Source organism: Oncorhynchus clarkii, chromosome 3 (assembly GCF_045791955.1).
Source record: "Oncorhynchus clarkii lewisi isolate Uvic-CL-2024 chromosome 3, UVic_Ocla_1.0, whole genome shotgun sequence".
NCBI classification, from domain to species: domain Eukaryota; kingdom Metazoa; phylum Chordata; class Actinopteri; order Salmoniformes; family Salmonidae; genus Oncorhynchus; species Oncorhynchus clarkii.
Window position 1 is genome coordinate 3,011,576 of NC_092149.1, and position 10,419 is coordinate 3,021,994.

At 50.3% G+C, this 10,419-nt stretch overlaps 1 pseudogene; it reads left to right on the forward strand.

The window, feature by feature from the left end:
- The first annotated feature begins 2,793 nt into the window (after positions 1–2,793).
- LOC139406216 (U2 spliceosomal RNA) lies at positions 2,794–2,967 on the forward strand (annotated as a pseudogene).
- The last annotated feature ends 7,452 nt before the right edge of the window (positions 2,968–10,419 follow it).

The following is a 10,419-nucleotide window of genomic DNA, read 5'->3' on the forward strand; positions in this document are numbered from 1 at the left end:
GAGAAGCAAGGGGGTTATTTTAAGAAGCAAGGAAAGGGAATTAGAAGAAGGGGAGAAGTGCACTAGGTACTTTTTTAAGAAAATAGTTAGTAAGGGTAGGATTATGACAGGATTGAGAAACAAGGACAGGGTTTTAAAAACAGATACAGAGGGAATAAAGGAAGTGGTCGAGGACTTTTATGGGGAACTGTTTGGGGTAAAAGATGTGTGCGAGGGAACAATGGGGGACCTTTTAACATACATCGACAAGACCTTACCCAATACAGACAACCTGAAAAAAGACCTGACGAGGACAGAAATCGACCAAGGACTGAAACGTTTTAAGAGGGGTAAATCACCGGGGGAGGACGGCCTCCCTTTGGAGTTTTATCTGACCTTTTGGGATGTTTTAGCCGACGAACTTCTGACTGTTTTTACTGACTTCGAACACCTCGACAGACTACCCGACAGTTTTAGAGTGGGGATCGTGACTCTTTTACACAAGAAAAACGACAGGACGGACCTGAAAAACTGGAGACCGATTACCCTTTTAAACTTTGATTGTAAACTTTTTACCAAGGTTTTAACACTCAGAATGTCTTCTGTTTTAGGGGAGGTGATCCACCCGGACCAAACCTGTGCCGTGCCCGGAAGGAAGATCACGGACAGCCTGATACTGATCCGAGATGCCATCTGTTATGCGAGAGACAGAAACATGCGGCTTGTAGTCCTAAATTTAGATTTTGAAAAAGCCTTTGATCGGGTCTCGCACCAGTACCTCTTTAAGGTACTGCAAAAAATGGGTTTCCCGGACAGGTTCTTAGCTTGGGTGGGACTGCTGTACGGGGACATCACCAGCAAAATCCTTGTAAATGGGCATCTGTCAAAAGCAGTGGGAGTACACTGCGGCGTCCGTCAGGGCTGTCCGTTATCTCCCCTTCTGTTCGTGGCCTGTATTGAACCACTGGCACAGGTCTTGAGAAGGGACCAAGGGATCAGTGGGGTGGGTATCCCGGGGAGTGGGGGGATGACCGCCAAGTGCGTCTTTTACATGGACGACGTCAACATTTTATGTACCGACCTTTTATCCGTCGACAGGACTCTGGACAGGACTGACTGGTACGGACGAGCCTCTGGGGCGAGACTGAACAGAGACAAGACAGAGGCCCAATTCTTCGGACCGTGGGCAGACCCAGACTTGACCAGACTACCTCTGACAGTTAAACTGACGGACATAAGGGTACTGGGGGTAAAGTTTGACCGGGGGGGAGGAGGGAGCGGTAACTGGAGCGGAATCCTGGGGACGGTAAGACAGAGACTGGGTTTTTGGGGACTACGACAGCTGACTTTTGAGGGCAAGGTTTTAATCATTAAAGCTGTGATTTTACCTGTGCTTTTATTAATCAGTTCTGTTTTTATCCCCACTCGAAGGAGCATTTTAGACCTGGAGCGGACGCTTTTTTACTTCCTGTGGGGAGGCAAGTGGGAGAGGCTGAGGAGGGAGGTGGTCAAGAGGCCCAGGTCCAAGGGGGGGAAAGGCTTGCCTGACCTCTACTTGTTCCTGGGCAGCCGCTACACAGCGTTACATCTGACTCTTGCCACCTCCCCGGTCAACAACAAGACCCAGGCCCTCGCACGGTTCTGGCTGGGATCTTACCTCAGGACTCTGAGGCTGATCCCAGTCGACCTGCGAGCCCCAGTCTCTTTCCTGCTACCCCCGCACTACGTCCAGCTCCAGAAGTTTTTAAGACATTTTAAACTGGAAAAAGAAACAGTCACGGTTTTAACAAAACACCGCTCTCTTCTCTCTCTTGTGCAGGATCGGGAACCAGTGTGTCCAGTGCGCGGGCTCGCTATAGGTGAGCCCACAACGGTTTGGCGCAACGTGGCCCATCCTGCTCTCCTGAATCGGCATCGGGACCTGTCCTGGATGGTCGCCCACGAGATCCTCCCGGTCAGGGCCGTTATGCACTCACGGGGCATGGCGAGGACATCCGCGTGCCCCCGACCAGGCTGCGGCCAAGAAGAGTCGGTGAGGCACATGCTCTGGGAGTGCAGAGCCGCCAGGGACCTGTGGAAGGAAGCAGGCCCCCTGATCACCTCGTGTCTGCCAGCAGGGGAGGACCTAACACCTCAGCTCGTGCTGTATGGGGTGGGCCGAAGGCCCATTCCATCGAAGGCCTTCACCAAGCTCTGGCCCACCCTCACGTGCCTGAAGGAAGCACTGTGGTCCTCCCGTAACCTGCTGGTAGCGAAAAACGTAGAGACCACCCCCCAGGCAGTGGCCATGGTAGCCACGGAAGCCCTGGGGTGGTACGGAAGGAAGGGGGCCTCGACCCCAGGCGAAGGGTCCCCCACAACACCCTAGGTCCCGGCGGCCACGGCCTGACAGCGCTGCGGCGCCTAGGGCGATGCGCCTAGGGGAGAGATCTCCTCTGGGCCCCGAAGGACGGGACGATGATCTATTCAGAAGAGCAGGATGAGGTGAGCTTGATAAAGACTCACCCCCCTCCTGTACAAGGGACTGAAGACAGCCTTTTAACAAAGTGATTTTTTAACATGGTTTTTCATGTCTTAAAAATGTTTTACCTTTGTTAGATCATTAGTACACATTTTAAATGGCTTTTACAGATTTGATGTTTTTACAAGGAAAGTACTTTTATCCATGGTTGTTTTCATTGGTTTTAACAACATGTACTTTTTAACAAATTTAAATGTAACTTTCAAATGCTGTGTTTTATGCTTTGTTGCCGTTTTTATGTGTATCAATGATGTAAAAAATGTATGAGCTATTTTTAAAGGAAATGTGTCAATAAAACTTTTCCAAAAGAAAAATCTGTTCTTATCAGTTTAATATCTGATACGTCCCCTATCTGGGGACCATATATTAAATTGATTTTTGGAATAGGGAGATGGAATAGGGGCTTGCTCCGTCCACTCCACGCATCGACCTGGTATTGCAGTACCTCCAGGAACGGTGCACCCCCTTTCATTGTAAAGAGAAATCACAACGAGTTGCTTCGTTGATCTATATTGTATCTTCACATTGAGCAACTTCATTTCAATGTCAATAGTGCTGGTCAAATCGGTCACCGTTTTACTGACTACGATAGCTGTTGGGAATGGGGTGCGTTTATCTTATAATCAAAGATTTTTTGTCACACGGGATACTTACTTGCAAACTTTCCTCAACATTGCATGATCAAAAATATACACACAGAGCTAAGTAATAAAGTAGATCGCTTCTCGGCCTTTTGGCTAAGATCAAGTGTAGTCTTTGACAGTGCTGCAGTTGATCGGAGAAGCGATCGCAGGCCGGAGGGCGCCCGGGAAATGTGCCATTTATTTTTTTGTTGAAAATCATTATAGTTGTTTTGTTTTTCCTTGTCCTGGGTTAGGTGGTAGTTTATGCCGGTAACAGGTATGACCTACCAGCTTCAGTCCATACCGCACCAGGAGTAGAAACTCCCCAAATACAGGTGTACCAAGCCTGTAGCATCATCCCCAAGAAGACTCGAGGCTGTCATCGCTGCCAAAGGTGCTTCAACAAAGTACTGAGTAAATGGTCTGAATACTTCCAATGCATTCAAGATAACTGGGAACTCAGAAAAAAATATATATCATTTTCAATGGTCAACCAACTTGGAATTCCCAAGTTGGAAACTCCGGCATTTTTCCAAAGCTTTAACTTTTTGGACCTGATGTCACACCCTGGTCGAAGTATTTTGTGTTTATCTTTATTTATTTGGTCAGGCCAGGGTGTGGCATGGGTTTTTGTATGTGGTGTGTATGTATGGGGATTGTAGCTAGTAGGGTGTTCTAGCTAAGTCTATGGCTGTCTGAAGTGGTTCTCAATCAGAGGCAGGTGTTTATCGTTGTCTCTGATTGGGAACCATATTTAGGCAGCCATATTCTTTGAGTTTGTCGTGGGTGATTGTCCTTAGTGTTAGTTTGCACCAGTTTAGGCTGTTTCGGTTTTCATTACGTTTATTATTTTGCACTGTTTGTATTTAGATTCGTGTTGCTATAGTCACAATAAACATGGATCGTAATCTACACGCTGCATTTTGGTCCGACTCTCCTTCTCATCAAGAAAACCGTTACAGAATCACCCACCACAAAGGGACCAAGCAGCGTGTCAACAGGCAGGAACAGCCCAAAGTGGAGTACAGTATGGACTATACTTCTTGGGAGGAGATAGACAGGTGGGCGGTCGACCCAGGGAGAGTGCCGGAGCCCGCCTGGGATTCGATGGAGCAGTGCGCGGAAGGATATAGGAGAATGGAGTTTGCGAAGCAAGCAAGGCGGCGCGGACGGAGGCCCCAGAGTCAGCCCCAAACATTTCTTGGGGGGGGGCTCAGGGAGAGTGTGGCAGAGTCAGGAGCCAGACCTGAGCCAACTCTCCCTGTTTATCGTGAGGAGCCAAGGAGGAGACCAGAACCAGAGCCGGTGTTGGAGGTGAGCGAAACAGAGACTGTGAAGGAGTTAATGGGGAAATTGGAGGAGAGAGAAATGAGGGAGTTGCTGTGTTGGTGTTTTAAACATGGAATTCGCCCGACGGAGCGTGTCGGGGATTTGATGGCACCTGGGTCAGCGCTCCATACTCGTCCTGAGGTGCGTGTTAGTCGGCTGGTGAAGATGGTGCCAGTCTCACGTACCAGGCCTCCTGTGCACCTCCCTAGCCTTGTACGTCCTGTGCCAGCACCGCTCTCAAGATCTCCAGTACGCCTTCACGGTCTAACCCATCCTGTGCCACCTCCACACCCCAGCCCTCCGGTAGCAGCTCCCCGCACCAGGCTTCCCGTGCGTGTCCTCGGCCCAGTACCACCAGTGCCAGCACCACGCATCAGGCCTACAGTGCGCCTCGCCTGTCCAGCGCTGTCGGAGCCCTCCTCCTCTCCAGCGCTGTCGGAGTCTCCCGCCTGTTTAGCGCTGTTAGAGCCTTCCTTCTCTACAGCGCTGCCGGAGTCTCCCGCCTGTTCAGAGCTGCCAGTCTGCAAGGAGCTGCCAGTCTGCAAGGAGCTGCCAGTCTGCAAGGAGCTGCCAGTCTGCAAGGAGCTGCCAGTCTGCAAGGAGCTGCCAGTCTGCAAGGAACCGCCAGTCTGCAAGGAACCGCCAGAGCTGCCTGTCTGCAGGATGCCGCCAAAGCTGCCAGTCTGCAAGGAGCCGCCAGAGCTGCCAGTCTGCAAGGAGCCGCCAGAGCTGCCAGTCTGCAAGGAGCCGCCAGAGCTGCCAGTCTGCAAGGAGCCGCCAGAGCTGCCAGTCTGCAAGGAGCCGCCAGAGCCGCCAGTCAGCATGGAGCAGCCAGGGCCGCCAGTCAGCATGGAGCAGCCAGGGCCGCCAGTCAGCATGGAGCAGCCAGTCAGCATGGAGCAGCCAGAGCAGCCAGTCAGCATGGAGCAGCCAGAGCTGCCAGTCAGCATGGAGCAGCCAGTCAGCATGGAGCAGCCAGAGCTGCCAGTCAGCATGGAGCAGCCAGTCAGCATGGAGCAGCCAGAGCTGCCAGTCATCATGGAGCAGCCAGTCAGCATGGAGCAGCCAGAGCTGCCAGTCGACCAGACTCTTCCAGATCTGCCAGTCGACCAGACTCTTCCAGATCTGCCAGTCGACCAGACTCTTCCAGATCTGCCAGTCGACCAGACTCTTCCAGATCTGCCAGTCGACCAGACTCTTCCAGATCTGCCAGTCGACCAGACTCTTCCAGATCTGCCAGTCGACCAGACTCTTCCAGATCTGCCAGTCGACCAGACTCTTCCAGATCTGCCAGTCGACCAGACTCTTCCAGATCTGCCAGTCGACCAGACTCTTCCAGATCTGCCAGTCGACCAGACTCTTCCAGATCTGCCAGTCAGCCAGGATCTGCCAGCCAGCCAGGATCTGGTAGATTCATCAACCTGCCTGAGCTTCCTCTCACTCCTGAGCTTCCTCTCACTCCTGAGCTTCCCCTCAGTCCCGAGCTGCCTCAGTCCCGAGCTGCCCCTCAGTCCCGAGCTGCTCCTCAGTCCAGTGGGGTTCTGGATGAGGACTACTAGGCCATGGTCGGCGGCGAGGGTGGACTATCCAGGGACGCGAGGAGAGGGGACTAAGACATTGATTGAGTGGAGTCCACGTCCCGCGCCGGAGCCGCCACCATGGACAGACGCCCACCCGGACCCTCCCTATTGTTTTGAGGTGCGTTCGGGAGTCCGCACCTTAGGGTTCTGTCACACCCTGGTCGAAGTATTTTGTGTTTATCTTTATTTATTTGGTCAGGCCAGGGTGTGGCATGGGTTTTTGTATGTGGTGTGTATGTATGGGGATTGTAGCTAGTAGGGTGTTCTAGCTAAGTCCATGGCTGTCTGAAGTGGTTCTCAATCAGAGGCAGGTGTTTATCGTTGTCTCTGATTGGGAACCATATTTAGGCAGCCATATTCTTTGAGTTTGTCGTGGGTGATTGTCCTTAGTGTTAGTTTGCACCAGTTTAGGCTGTTTCGGTTTTCATTACGTTTATTATTTTGCACTGTTTGTATTTAGATTCGTGTTGCTATAGTCACAATAAACATGGATCGTAATCTACACGCTGCATTTTGGTCCGACTCTCCTTCTCATCAAGAAAACCGTTACACCTGAAGATCACTGACATTGATCTGTTTTTGTTTGTTTGTTCCCAGTTGTCTTAAAAGCAGAATCATTCTCTTTGCTGAGGCACGTTTTGACCTTGAATGTGAATTTGCACCACCTCATCTCAGCCAATCAGAAAACCGGACCGGCCCATCTTCGTAGGTCAGTCAGATGCTTAATACAGATTATTATGACAACAGAAAAATGGTGCAAAAGTCATTAAAACAGGCCCATGTCACGATTATTATTAATATATATATATATATATACACTGACTGGACAGAACATTAGGAACACCTGCTCTTTCCATGACAGACTGACCAGGTCAATGAGGAGTTCCTATAGGCCGATACACTGACTGGACAGAACATTAGGAACACCTGCTCTTTCCATGACAGACTGACCAGGTGAATCCAGGAGAAAGCTGCGATCCCTTAAATCCACTTCAGTGTAGATCAGAGCTGCCCAACCCTCTTCCTAGAGATCGACTGTTCTGTTGGTTTTCATTCCAAGTAGATCTCCAGGAAGAGGGTTGTACTGAAACCCACAGGACAGTAGATCTCCAAGGAGAGGGTTGTACTGAAAACCCACAGGACAGTAGATCTCCAGGAAGAGAGTTGGACTGAAAACCCACAGGACAGTAGATCTCCAGGAAGAGAGTTGGACTGAAAACCCACAGGACAGTAGATCTCCAGGAAGAGAGTTGGACTGAAAACCCACAGGACGGTAGCTCTCCAGGAAGAGGGTTGCGCTGGCCTGGTGTAGATGAAGGGGTGGAGACACGTTCAAGAAGAATTTTTAAGCCTCGATACAATTCAGACATGGACTGTTTGTGTGCCCCATTCAGTGGATGAACGGGGTATGGTAGTAGGTGCCAGGCGCACCGGTTTGTGTGAGTGTGTGTGTGTGAGAGAGAGTGTGTGGGGTGGGGGTTGGGTAGGTGTGTGGGTATTTAGTCCAAGTAATTCTGTGAGCAGCTCTGGAGGTTTTGTGGTTCGGGGGGTAATAACAGGACGACTCCAGACATGAGTGATTCAGAGAGAACAGTAGTTCCAACCAATTGTTTCCTGTTTTGTTTGTGTGAACCAGCCAACCTGGACTGTTTTGCAGTATGCCGACCTCTTTCATTTCATACTCTGGATTAGTCACCGAGTTGCCAGACTGGGTCACCGAGTTGCCAGACCGGGTCACCGAGTTGCCAGACCGGGTCACCGAGTTGCCAGACCGGGTCACCGAGTTGCCAGACCGGGTCACCGAGTTGCCAGACCGGGTCACCGAGTTGCCAGACCGGGTCACCGAGTTGCCAGACTGGGTCACCGAGTTGCCAGATTTGTGATCTCTTACCAAAGGCGTTGAGGGGGGAAAAAAACCTGGAGATTAAGAGCTCTAAAATAATTCAGATCAGACAACGTAAACTTTTAAATTATCTTTTTAATTCCACATACATGAAATAACATTTCCCTCCAGATAACAGTTATGCTTTAGGTGTTTCGTATGAAAATTTCCAAAAAAGACATGGACAAAGACAACCAGCCCAACAATAACCTCCCTTTTCTCCCCGTTAACTAGTTCTCAACCACAAGTATCAAAAGAAAACCTTAACTGGGGAAGGAAAGAAGAAGCAGCAACTAGATGAAGCAACGAGGGGAAATTCTTCCTTGCTCTGCTGGTTTTAAAACAGTCTGAGTATTAGGAGTCCTCTTTGTTCTAGACTTTTCCCAAACCTCCTACTTGACACAGAAATACAAAATGACGTTAGCAGGTCAGTGAAACTGAAGAAGAAGAAGAAGCTGGAGCAGAACAGTGACAGTTTAATGGAATGTAACATCACTATCCAAGGTTTCCCTCTCAGCTGGAACGCTATTCCCTACATAGTGCACGGGTGTTTGACCAAGGTCCATAGGGTTCTGGTCTAAAAGTAGTGTACTTTATAGGGAATAGGGTGCCATTTTGGGGAGCAGCACAACGACCACGCCAACCCACCATCGATAAGACGCCATCAGGACTATCCCCTAATGCTCCTGCCGTCAGTCGCCTGGCTACAGACTAAAACCGCTCGCTGCTGCCTCCTCCAATCAAGAGAGACTGATGTCGAACCACAAATGAATCAAGCAATGTTGTCAAGCACAAGATCTTTACCATGTAGACAGGTAGAGGACTAGACCAGGTTCATTCCCAACCTGAACACAGGTAGAGGACTAGACCAGGTTCATTCCCAACCTGAACACAGGTAGAGGACTAGACCAGGTTCATTCCCAACCTGAACACAGGTAGAGGACTAGACCAGGTTCATTCCCAACCTGAACACAGGTAGAGGACTAGACCAGGTTCATTCCCAACCTGAACACAGGTAGAGGACTAGACCAGGTTTATTCCCAACCTGAACACAGGTAGAGGACTAGACCAGGTTCATTCCCAACCTGAACACAGGTAGAGGACTAGACCAGGTTCATTCCCAACCTGAACACAGGTAGAGGACTAGACCAGGTTCATTCCCAACCTGAACACAGGTAGAGGACTAGACCAGGTTCATTGCATGAGTTGAGAAGTTCCCCTCCCCCGTCAACCTACATGTAACACCCTGTTGCTCCGCCCACAAATAATTATTTGCTCAGTAGACAAGTCCCTCCCCCCAACATACCATAATATACGTCCCAAAACCCCTCCCACAACCAAGTCCTGGAACGAAACCCCTCCCACAACCAAGTCCTGGAAAGCAACCCCCCCCACAACCAAGTCCTGGAAAGCAACCCCCCCCACAACCAAGTCCTGGAAAGCAACCCCCCCCCCCCACAACCAAGTCCAGGAAAGCAACCCCCCCCACAACCAAGTCCTGGAAAGCAACCCCCCCCCCCCCCCCCCCACAACCAAGTCCTGGAAAGCAAGCCCCCCCCACAACCAAGTCCTGGAAAGCAACCCCCCCCCCCCACAACCACGTCCTAGAAAGCAACCCCCCCCACAACCAAGTCCTGGAAAGCACCCCCCCCCCACAATGATTCCCGAAAGAAGAGTAAACGCATGGAGAGACGCCATGACAGACAGAACTAAAGAGAAGCGTTGGGCAGGATGAGGTGGTCAGTCTGTCTGTCTCAGTGTTGATAGATAGAGGATGATGACAGTCAGTCAGACAGACAGACCAGGAAACAGGAACCAGGTCAGTCTCTACCCTCCTCAGCTTCCTCTCCATCTCCCTGGTTGTCTGAGGTCCACAGCTACAGAGATGAGAGAGGACAGGGATTAACAACATGTTAAAAAAGACTGTAGGTCAACATTCACATGACATGTCAGTAGAGCTGACCTCGGACTGAGTACATTCGCTCATTCTACATTCTAATCATTTAGCAGACTCTCTGATCCAGAGACGCTAACAGTAGTGAGTCATTTAGTAGACTCTCTGATCCAGAGACGCTAACAGTAGTGAGTCATTTAGTAGACTCTCTGTTCCAGAGCCACTTACAGCAGTGAGTCATTTAGCAGACTCTCTGATCCAGAGCCACTAACAGCAGTGAGTCATTTAGCAGACTCTCTGATCCAGAGCCACTAACAGTAGTGAGTCATTTAGCAGACTCTCTAATCCAGAGCCACTAACCGCAGTGAGTCATTTAGCAGACTCTCTGATCCAGAGCCACTTACAGCAGTGAGTCATTTAGCAGACTCTCTGATCCAGAGCCACTAACAGTAGTGAGTCATTTAGCAGACTCTCTGATCCAGAGACACTTACAGTAGTGAGTCATTTAGCAGACTCTCTGATCCAGAGCCACTTACAGCAGTGAGTCATTTAGCAGACTCTCTGATCCAGAGCCACTAACAGTAGTGAGTCATTTAGCAGACTCTCTAATC